Source organism: Rhinopithecus bieti, unplaced genomic scaffold (assembly GCF_001698545.2).
Source record: "Rhinopithecus bieti isolate Rb0 unplaced genomic scaffold, ASM169854v2 scaffold_18466, whole genome shotgun sequence".
NCBI classification, from domain to species: Eukaryota; Metazoa; Chordata; class Mammalia; order Primates; family Cercopithecidae; genus Rhinopithecus; species Rhinopithecus bieti.
In genome coordinates, this window is record NW_016809319.1 from 1,421,730 (window position 1) to 1,424,817 (window position 3,088).

The 3,088-nt window shown below is 47.6% G+C and overlaps 1 non-coding gene across 1 annotated transcript; it reads right to left on the reverse strand.

Annotated features, from left to right (window-relative positions):
* Positions 1–1,237: 1,237 nt before the first annotated feature.
* On the reverse strand, positions 1,238–1,310 carry TRNAV-AAC (transfer RNA valine (anticodon AAC)). Its single transcript has one exon. It is a non-coding gene; the product is annotated as a tRNA-Val (tRNA).
* Between the last annotated feature and the right edge of the window lie 1,778 nt (positions 1,311–3,088).

Sequence of the window (3,088 nt, forward strand, 5' to 3'; positions counted from 1 at the left end):
AAGGAAAAAAAAAAAAAAAAAAAAAAAAAAAAAAAAAAAAAAAAAAAAAAAAAAAAAAAAAAAGCTCATTTCTAACCTATCTACAACCATCATTCTTCTTTTTATCTATCGAGTCTCAGATCTGGCGTCGTTTTCTCTAGGAGGTCTTCCTTGATGGGCACTGGTGCAGTTTTTAGTTTTTTGTTTGTTTGCTTTTTTGAGACGGAGTTTGGTTCCTTGCTGCCCAGGCTTGAGTGCAATGGCACGATCTAGGCTCACCGCAACCTCCGCCTCCGCCTCCGCCTCCCGGGTTCAAGCGATTCTCCTGTCTCAGACTCCCGAGCAGCTGGGATTACAGGCATGCGCCACCACGCCTGGTTAATTTTTTTTTTAGGTAGAGACGAGGGTTCTCCATGTTGGTCAGGCTGATCTCGAACTCCTGATCTCAGCTGATCCGCCCGCCTTGGCCTCCCAAAGTGCTGGGATCGCCGGCGTGAGCCACAGTGCCCAGCCCCCAGTTTTTTGACTACTGTCAACAGGCTGCGCTGAACACTCCGAACAATATAGTCGATATATCTGTCATCGGTATGTGACATTGTTGATTCCAATTAATGAGAAAAGTGAGGGTGAGAACAATACTACAATCGGAAACTTTTCTACAAAGAAAGAACAAATCCAAAATTTCTCAACTTGGGGCAATCAGGGAATTATATACTTTTACGTTTCAAGGTAAGATGGCAGTTATACGAGGTTTCCCTAGTGTAGTGGTTATTACGTTCGCCTAACACGCGAGAGGTCTAACGGTTCATTAAACTGGGCAGAAACATGTGGGCTAGAATAGGGTTTCGTGGCTGCCTTTTACCCACGAACCTGTTTGCGGTTCTGGACTTTAAAAATACACAATTCTGAGCTCGATTTGTGGTCCAGAAGTCTAAAATGAAAGATTTCTGACGCCACTGACACTGAAGTCCGTGTCTCCCCAACTCTTCTCGCCCCAGTAGGTTTCCCGTCCCTTTCCTTCCTATTCTGGGGCTCAGAACCCTAGGAGGTGTCAATGCCAGGAGACTCCCACAGTCCAGGACTTGGCCTACTGCCGCTCAGGTAAGATTGGTTTCCTTGGAATCCCATTTTAAACCTCTGGACCACAAACAAATCGAACTCAGAATTGTGTATTTTTAAAGTCCAGAAGCCCAAACGGGTTTGTGCGTGTAAGAGGGAATAGAAACCAAGCAGCAACAAAAACCAATCCTGACTCTCTTGTTTCCGCCCGGTTTCGAACCGGGGACCTTTCGCGTGTTAGGCGAACGTGATAACCACTACACTACGGAAACCTCGCGTCGGTTGATTCTTACCTCACTAAGTTTGAGGGGTTCCCGTAATTCGAATTTCCGCAGCGGCCGCCACCGAGTGTCAGTTAACGGATAACAGACGTATTGGGCAATTATTAGTAGTAGTACTATCGGTACTGTTAGTGCCACACAATATTTCTAAAACCCATCAACTGTGCACGAGGAGGAAGAGTTGTGAGGAGAGAAGGGTAAAGGAATAAATAAGAAGATATTCCTGCCGTCAGCGGCCTGGATAATCTGTATTGGACTAACAGACTTGAAGTTTCGTGACCGCCTTTCCCCCTCAAGTTTCCACCACCCGAGAAGATCCTCTGGGACTTGATTCTCAGCGGGGCTTGACCTTAGACATTTCGATTCCAGTGCGTTCCTCCCAGTGGGAATTCGGGGCCCGGCTTCGTGCGCACTGGGCGGACTCCGGGCCCAGCTAGCTGCCAGGAGCCTTCTGTACAAACGCGACCTTCTTCCAGGACTCAGCAATGAGCGTTCAGCTGGGTTCGAAGCGAGCTCCCAGCAGGCAACCATCGTGAGTGAAGGAAGAGAACCAGACCGTTTCTGGAATCAGCTTAGTGTTCACGCCGTTTGCGAGATTTCTCTGAAATAAGAAAGAAAAAACGAAAGGGTTAAAAAGTTTAGCGACTTTGTGTGTTTCGTCGCCTATTTTAGTAAAAATCGCGAACTTTAGGACAGTTTTTCTTCTGGAAAAGACATACACTCGAAGGGCGTTTCTACTTTCCTAACCTACGTTCAGAGAGATTATGTCCTCATTTTGTGTTCTGGTGTTAAACTCAGTTAACACCCTGCCTGCAATAAGTGACTCCCCGCAAGTGGCAAAGACTGGGCTCTCCTGATGGTCGATCGCCAACCCCCTACCCCCAGTGCACTAAGAGAACTCTTATGATCATGCTGATACATGAATTGTTTCAAACTTATTGAAGGAAATTTAATTGACTTCCTTAGAGGTTAACTCACACCAGATCTCAGATTCTGGTTATTTTATATTTTGAGTCGGAATTTCACTCTTGTTGCCCATGCTGGTGTGCAATGGCACGTTCTTGGCTCATTGCAACCTCTGCCTCTCGGTCGGCCTCTCAGGTTGAAGCGATTCTCCTGGCTTAGCCTCCCAAGTAATCCCGGGATTACAGGAATGTGCCACCACGCCCGACTAATTTTTAGTAGAGACGAGGTTTCACCATGTTAGGCTGGTCTCGAACTCCTGACCTCAGGTGATCCAACCGCCTCAGCCTCCCAAAATGCTGGTATCGCAGGCGCGAACCACCGCGCCCAGATTCTGGTTATTTTGACAAGATAAAGGAAAGAGGAGGCAGAAATTAACATTTTAAGAATCTGGGCCGGGCGTGGTGGCTTACACCTGTAATCCCAACACTTTGGAAGACCGAGGTGGACAGATCACCTGAGGTCAGAAGTTCGAACAGGGCGAAACCCTGTCTCTACTAAAAATACAAAAATTAGCCGGGCGCGGTGGCTCACGCCTGTAATCCCAGCACTTTGGGAGGCCGAGGCAGGCTGATCACCTGAGGTCAGGAGTTTAAGACCAGCCTGGCCAGCATGGCGAAACGCCATCTCTACTAAAAATATAAAAAATAGCCGGGCGTGGTGGCACACTCCTGCAATTCCAGCTACTTGGGGGGCTAAGGCAGGAGAATTGCTTGAACCCGGGAGGCGGTTTGCAGTGAGCCGAGATCACGCCATTGCACTCCAGCCTAGGCAACAAGAGCAAAACACTGTCTCAAAAAAATATA